General features: G+C 44.2%; 1 pseudogene; it reads left to right on the top strand.

Moving 5' to 3' along the window:
* The first annotated feature begins 4,077 nt into the window (after positions 1 to 4,077).
* LOC147087309 (histone H2B-like) lies at positions 4,078 to 4,452 on the top strand (annotated as a pseudogene).
* The last annotated feature ends 3,191 nt before the right edge of the window (positions 4,453 to 7,643 follow it).

The raw sequence follows: 7,643 nt of genomic DNA, 5'->3' as shown, positions 1-7,643 counted from the left end.
AGTGTGATGTGATGCATTTTGGAGGAACCAACAAGGCAAGGGAGTACACAATGAATGGTAAGACCATAGGAAAGACAGAGGATTATAGCGAGCTTGGTGTGCATGTACATAGATCCCTGAAGGCAGCAGAACAGGTGAATAAGGTGGTGAAAAATGCATATGGGATTCTTGCCTTCATTAGCCGAGGCATAGACTATAAGAGCAGGGAGGTTATGATGGAGCATTACAAAACGCTGGTTAGGCCACAGCTGGAATACTGTGTGGAGTACTGGTCGCCACACTATAGGAAGGATGTGATTGCTTTGGAGAGGGTGCAGAGGAGATTCACCTGGATGTTACCTGGGCTGGAGCGCTTCAGCTATGAAGAAAGACTGGACAGGCTGGGGTTGTTTTCCTTGGAAGAGAGATAAGGCTGAGGGGGGACCTGATTGAGGTGCAGAAAATTATGAGGGGCATAGATAGGGTAGATAGAAAGGAAGATATTCCCTTAGTAGAGGGGTCAATAACAAGGGGGTATAGATTCAAGGTAAGGGGCAGGAGGTTTAGAGGGGATTTGAGGAAGAACTTTTTCACCCTGAGGGTGGTTGGAATCTGGAACTCACTGCCTGAAAGGGTGGTAGTGGCAGGAACCCTCACAACATTCAAGAAGCATTTGGATGAGCACTTGAAATGCCATAGCATACAAGGCTACGGGCCAAGTGGTGGAAAATGGGATTAAATTAGACAGGGCTTGAATGCCGGCACGGATGCGATAGGCCGAAGGGCCTCTTTCTGTGCTATATACCTCTATGACTCTATGTCTCTATGACTAAGAGCAAAACAAATGGATTTTAATCTGTCAGGTTTACAGAAACAGGACATATGCAATGTGAGGAATGGTTTCAGTCTGCAGATTCTGCTCTCGCGTTGTTGCACACTTTTCATAGTGTAAAAACAACAAAATCGTGGCATAATAAAGGCTTTTCCTCACTCATTTGATTGCTGTAAATTTGACCCGCTGTCTTTTACTATATATCATTGTCTGTTGTGCCCCTCTCTGTTCTGGAAACGTCACTGTACCGCAGATTGGTGACATTTACTGGCCAGAAGTGAGAACTGCAGTAGAGCGGAATATCTTTCAGGGTTACAGAAACAGTGCAATGTGAGGAAATAGCATCTGTCTGTATGTTCTACACTCATACTGTTTTACATTTTATATTGAAATCAAAAAACAAATAATTCGTAATATAATGTTTGCCTTTATTGATTAGATATTTGGGAATTTACCCTGTACTTTACTCTACATTGAGTAGTATTTCCGTCTGATTTCTCAGGACACTAATAACATTACTTCAAATAAACAAAACATCAATACGGAATGAACTACTGGAACCCTGAAAGTGCAACAGGAAACAGTCAAAGGGGAATGGGATGAAATACAGAAAGAATGAAGCTGAAATTATCTGAAATAATAACAGAAGATTCTGGGAAGACTCAGCAGGTCCGGCAGCATCATTGGAGAAGGGAAGCTCGGGTTAACAGTTCAGATCTGTGTTCCATCTATAGACCTACAAGGTTAATCCTACCTTCCTCTCTCCTCAGATGCTGCCGGACCTGCTGAGGCTTTCCAGCATCTTCAGTTATTATTTCAGATTGCCAGCCTGTTCAGTATATCGCTTTTTGAAGAATAACACTATCCCTGGTAGGGAATCGGTTTTCAAATAAGGATCAGGGTGTAGCGGAGGGAAAAATTTCAGAAAATCAATGAATTTCACGGAATCAGAGTATTTCTATCCCGGTTCCACTATGCAGTACAGGACATATAATAAATATCAATAAAATGGAGCAGAACCTGAGTTAAACCATAGAACCATAGAAAGTTACGGCACAGAATGGAGGCCATTTTCCCATCGTGTCTGTGCCGGCCAGAAAGGACCTCTCCAGCCCCCATCCCACTTTCCAGCTCGCGGTCCATAGCACAGCAAGTGCATATCCAGGTACTTCTTACATGTGATGAGGGTTTCTGCTTCTACCACCCTTCCGACCTGTAACACCCTTTGGGTGAAACAACATCTCCTCCACTTCCCTCAACTCCTTCTACCAATTACTTTAAACCTATCCCCCTGCTTATTGTTCACTCTGCTAAGGGAAATAGGTCCTAACTCTGGACCACTCATAATTTTATACACCTCAATTAAATCTTCCCTCAGCCTCCTCTCCTCCAAAGCATAATAATCCAGCCTGTCCAATCTTTCTACATCGCAAAAATTTCTCGTGCTGGAGAACTTAATATTATATGGAAAAGAAAGCAATGTTCAAAGTATTTTTATATAAATTATACCAGTTTGTGTTCTGGAAAAAATGAGCAATGTTAATATAAATGTCCAGTATTGGAGATTCTGATATAATGGAATTAAAAAACAACAAACTTCGATGGCTGAGAATCCTACCCGATCACCTGCTTGGAAGGCAGCTATGCTCACCACTATACCACCAGCTTTCAGGACGGAAATAAACCGAGTATTTCTGTGGAGTTGGGGACTGTCCCGCTCCCTTTGTGGTCCTAGGACTGTAATCAGATACAGTATAATCAACCCTGAACATCAACCCCTTTGAACAGATTGTGAGACTCGAATTTGTTTCAGCCCAGTAACCGTTTCACACCCCTGACCGCGGGATTAAAGCGATAAGTTAAGGGGGTCAGAAGGACGATTCAGAGGAGCAAAAAGGACAGTAAAGCAAATCCTAGGAGGGACTCGACATTTAAACCAGGAACAGGAATCAGCGGGGGAAAAAGCTTCAGCAAATCAATGAATTTCACTGAAGCAGGGATCGATATAAATAATAATTGTCAATAAATAAAAAAGTAACACTTGCATTTATATCGCGCCTTCCATGGCCAACGGACGTCCCGAAGTGCTTTACAGCCAATGAAGGACTTCTCAATTGTAATTACTGTTGTAAGGTAGGAAGCACGGCAGCCAATTTGCTCACAGAAAGCTCACACAAACAGCAATTTTATAATGACCAGAAAATCTGTCTTTGTGATGTACGGGATAAATATTGGCCAGGACACCGGGAATAACTCCACTGTTCTTCATTGTGCTCATGGGATCTTTTACCTTTATTTTTGCACTGGAGTGCGATTACAATCCACAAACCTACTAACTGAGAGGCGAGGGTGCTTCCCACTGAGCCGCAACTGTCACGAAATCACTGCTTGGGATAATCAAATGTGTGTGGTAATCCCCTGAGCAAAAGGGTCCTTTCTCAACGACGGATAGGCGACATTTCCCGGTGTATCTTCACAAAGTGAGCGGCTCTTTCAACATAATCTGTGGCTGGAGAGAGTGCTGAAGAAATTGACTTTCTGATTGCAGTGTGAGAGCTTGTGATTGGTGGAAGCCGCTTAATCCGATAGGATATCTAAGGAGAGGACCTTTAAGAAGCACTGTGACATCGCTTCCAGTAGCCCAATCACAATCACTGCCTTCCTCCATCCCTCATTAGCATAGGGTTGTGGGGCTGTCTATTTAATCCGCTCTCGGAGCGGTTTCGGGTTATTTCTTGGTCTGAAGTTCAGTTTGAACACAAGAACAGAAGAACAGAAGAAATAGGAGCAGGAGTAGTCCATTTCGCCCGTCGATGCCGCTCCACCATTCAATAAGACCATGGCTGATCTTCTACCTCATCTCCACTTTCATGATCTATCCCCTTTGATCTTGATACCCACAATATTCAAAAATCTATCGAGATCTGTCTTGAAGATACTCAACGACTCAACTTCCATAGCTCTCCAGGGTAGATAATTCCAAAGATTCACCACCCTCTGAGTGAAGACATTTCACCTTGTCTCAGTCTTTAATGGCCGACATCTTATTTTGAGAATGTGACTCCTGCCTCTGGGCTGCCAGGCAGGCCAATCATCTTCAGTGCATCTACCCGGTAAAGCCCTGTAAGAATTTTGCATTTTTCAATGAGATAACCTCTCCTTCTTCTAAATTCTAGAGAATCTAGGCCTAGTCTACTCAATCTGTCCTCATAGGAAAATCCCCCCATTCCAGGAAGCAGTCTTCCTTGCACTCCCTCTATGGCAAGATGCAGCAGGACAAGAAGAAAGCGACCAAGAAGGACGCTGAGAAAACCTTGAATAAAGCACTAACATAGGGCGGCTAGAAGATAAGAAAGTCGAGGAAGGAGAGTTATTCCATTTACATCTACAAAGTGATGAAGCAAGTTCACCCCAACACCGGCATCTCCTCCAAGGCCATGAGCATCATGAACTCGTTTGTGAACGATATTTTCGAGCGCATCGAGGGTGAGGCTTCCCACCTGGCCCATTACAACAAACGGCACACCATGAGCTCCCTGGAGATTCAGACCATCGTGCGCCTGCTACTGCCCGGGGAGCTGGCCAAGCACACCTTGTCGGAAAGGACAAATGCAGTGACCAAGCACATCAGCTCCAAGTAAAACTCCACAATGTGCTGACAAGACAAAACACAGCGGATCTTTTAAGAGCCACCCACAGCCTCTCTGAGAAAGCTGCACCAACATCTGCCTGTTGAATCGATTTATTCTATTGATTTTAATATGTGTATTTCTGGAACTTTCTAATTCCCTCTGATTTCTGTTTAATCCGATAGAAGGATTATCGGGAATGCAGTTTCATTACCTGGCAGAATCTTTGTGTCCTGTTCAATTGATGTCCCATAAACTAAACACTGGCCCTGATCGTTTGTACGCTTTGGTCTCAGATCCGCTCATATTCCGCCCCTTCTCAGAAAGAGGTCAGTAAAACCCGATTTAAGGGTAATGGGCCCGTCTTAATTCACTAGCTCTCTTTTACAGTTTGTTTAATTATTGGAGAATATCAGTTCAAGAACCGTAAATTCCTTGAAACAAAACTTAATGTCGCTGTTCGAAATCGTGCACCAGAGTATGGGATTAATAATAGCTGTCTCTACTCCAATATCAGTGAGAGTTGAGACCGTATCTTCTGTCACTCCACTGGGATCTTTCAGGATAAAGCGACACTTCACAGGTCAGTCTGGTGCTGAGATTATCAATGTCTCTCACTGTGCTTCCTCAATCTGTCTCTGACTCTCCCTCCGCCCTCTCGCTCTCTGGCGCTTTCCGTTATATGTTGAATTGTATATACTGTAATTGAGCGTGATATGGACACATTGATAGGAATTGTAAGACTGACATTGTGTCTTTCTGTCTGTCTCTTTACCCAGCGCTGGACATGAATGTTGACTGCTGTTATTGAGCGAGATATGGACACATTGATAGGAAGTGTAATACTGATACTCTTTCTCTCTCTCTGATGCTGTTGATGAAGGTGTGTAATCAAAGGACACAGAATAAAGGTAATTTGCTAAAGAACCAGAAGGGAGATGAGGAGACATTTTTTACACTGCAAGTTCAATTGCCAATTTCGTTCACTCTCATTTTCATAACAATAAAACCTCTTCCTGTCGGGGAATTAAACACCGGTCGCCCGCGAGAAAGGCGGGGACACTGCCCACTATATTAATGAGAAATTCACTCCACCAACCTCGACTTGACCAGCCTGGCATGGGAAGTAGACTGTTCGCAGTCTCACTGCAGGAATCAAGCACTTAGTATGGCACTGGAAGGCTGGCAGGCTCACTTCATAGAATCATAGAATGGTTACATCACAGAAGGAGGCAATTTGGCCTGTCGAGCCCGTGCCTGCTCTCTACAATAGCATTTCTGCCAAGCCCACTCTCCCGCCCTTTCCCCAATAAAGCTGCAAGATTCTTTCCCCTCAGATGTTTATCCAATTGTCTTCTGAACTCCACGATTGAGTCTGCCTCCACCACCCTTTCAGGCAGTGCATTGCAGATCCGAACCACTCGCTGCGTAAAATTGTTTCACATCCTGTCACGTGAACAGCCACAAAGCGAGAAATGCCCCGTAAGAAAGCAGTTTAAATGTAGGACAAAATCCAACAGTGTTTGTTCACGGGCTGAGGTTTAGGATTTTTTCTGCGAGAGAACCAATGGAAGCGGATCAGACCCAATTCCAGGGAAACGGCTGATTTATCTCTTGCACTGGTGCCATAGTAGTGAGCAGAGCAGTTGACCGTTTATTAATGCCCTTACATCAGAAACTCCAAGTATTGGAACCAAATTTGATGCTGTTCAGAGTGAGATTGATTCCAAAATACAAACGGGTATAACTTAATTAAAAATAATTTCAACGTTGCTTTCTTTTCCATATAACGTTAAACATAGAAACAGAGAAATATAGGAGCAGGAGTAGGCCATTCGGGCCATCGAGCCTGCTCCACCATTCAATATTTTCATGGCTGATCCTCTATCTCAATACCATGCCCCATCACTCTGCCCATACACCTTGATGCATTTTGTGTCTAGAAATCAATCTATCTGCTTCTTTAATATATTCAGTAACTTGGCCTCCACAGCCTTCTGTGGTGGAGAATTCCCTAATGTTCACCACCCTCTGAGTGAAGAAATTTCTCCTCATCTCAGTCCTCAATGACCTACCCGGTATCCTGAGACTGTGGCCCCTCGTTCTAGACTCCCCAGCCAGGGGACACATCCTCCCTGCATCCAGTCTGTCTAGACCTGTCAGAATTTTATAAGTTCCAATGAGATCCCCTCTCTTTCTTCTTAATTCTAGTGTATAGAGGCCTAGTCGACCGTGTTATGTCCGTGTATAATCAGACACAGACTGCGGAGAACGGTACAAATGGTGTTTACTCAACGTGGCTCTGACTGCAACTGAGCTGCACAGATTATGACTCATCGTTATATACAGGTGTGGTCACTACCGGTACTACAGTATACATGAGCTGTAAAAAGTAGTTCTCCCCCTTAAAGGTACATACATTACAATATCTCCCCTTTTAGACTAACAGTACCATAACACTTATTTAATAATTAAATATCAAACTAATTATATTTAACACTTTTAACATGCAACAATAGCTGAAAATAGTTTATTATAAATTCAGTGTTTGGGGAGGCTTCCTGATCCTTTCTGGATAGCGCCTTTCCCGAGTGTCTTGCTCTTGGTGCGGAGGTGATTCTGGCCCCCTGTCGTCGGTTGGTTCATCAGCTTCCGATGCTGCTGATTCTGGGGTAGATGCTACCTGTACGTTGGGTTCATCACCAGGTACGTATGGGCGAGGCATGGGGTTGAGTTCTTCCTGTGACTCTAGGATCTGGTCAGCATGGCGTCTCACGATGCTCTCCCCAACGTCCACTGTGTACATTAGTGGGCCCTGCCGTGTGCATATCGTTCCTGGCTGCCATTTTTCTGTTCGTTAGTCGCTGGCCAAGACTGGTTGCCCGACATTGAAGCTCCTTGTTGGCTTCTCATGGATGTGCTGGAATTGCTTACTCTCAACATCTCTTCGTACGTTTGGTCTGAGCAAATCCAGGCGAGACCTTAACCTTCGGTTAAAGAACATCATGGCTGGGGCCTGGTTGGAGACTGCATGTGTCGCATTCCGGTAGGTGAACAGGAAATTGTCCACCTTATGCTGCAGTGGAATGTTGTCATTGTACATGGCCTTTATTGCCTTCTTAAAGGTTTGTACGAACCTGACAGCTCATCAATTTTTGGCTGGATGATACGGGGCGGATGTGTAATGCCTTACCCCATTCTTT

The sequence above is a fragment of the Somniosus microcephalus genome, unplaced genomic scaffold (assembly GCF_052327205.1).
Source record: "Somniosus microcephalus isolate GS21.2 unplaced genomic scaffold, FLI_Smic_1.0 unresolved_chr6, whole genome shotgun sequence".
NCBI classification, from domain to species: domain Eukaryota; kingdom Metazoa; phylum Chordata; class Chondrichthyes; order Squaliformes; family Somniosidae; genus Somniosus; species Somniosus microcephalus.
The sequence above is the reverse complement of the archived record's forward strand: the minus strand, read 5'-3'. Positions and strand labels throughout refer to the sequence as shown.